The following is a 505-nucleotide window of genomic DNA, read 5'->3' as shown; positions in this document are numbered from 1 at the left end:
TCGCTTAAGAGCCGCACACAGCCCTACGATCTCTGGCTATGTACATCCACTCAATTGTTACCCGCCCCCCCCCCCCTTCTTCCCCTGTTACAGAGCAACTAACCATGGATTAGTATTCGATTATGTAAAACGTAAAATTTCCACTAAAATAAACATTAACTCGTCCAGGATCTAGTGTATTTTGTATATGCCAGGTTAACCGTATCTGGAATTGTATTTTTGTATGTGTGAATTTCTGCTCCATGGTTGTATGCTTACTCAGTTTGAATTTACAATTATATATATAATCTATTTACATATAGCAGACTGAATTCTCATAGAACCCCGAGCTGCTTTGTTCTCTAGCCATAAGTCACAAATGTATGTATTATGGAATAAATGTTGAAATTCTGTATTTTGCAATTCATTCCCCCTTTGCATTCCACTGCAACTGGAATGTTGCAACGAAACTGTATATCTATAAATCTCTTTCACTTTCTTTCACCCTCTCTCCCTCTTTCCCACC

This window comes from Penaeus monodon, chromosome 22 (genome assembly GCF_015228065.2).
Source record: "Penaeus monodon isolate SGIC_2016 chromosome 22, NSTDA_Pmon_1, whole genome shotgun sequence".
Classification (NCBI taxonomy): domain Eukaryota; kingdom Metazoa; phylum Arthropoda; class Malacostraca; order Decapoda; family Penaeidae; genus Penaeus; species Penaeus monodon.
The sequence above is the reverse complement of the archived record's forward strand: the minus strand, read 5'-3'. Positions refer to the sequence as shown.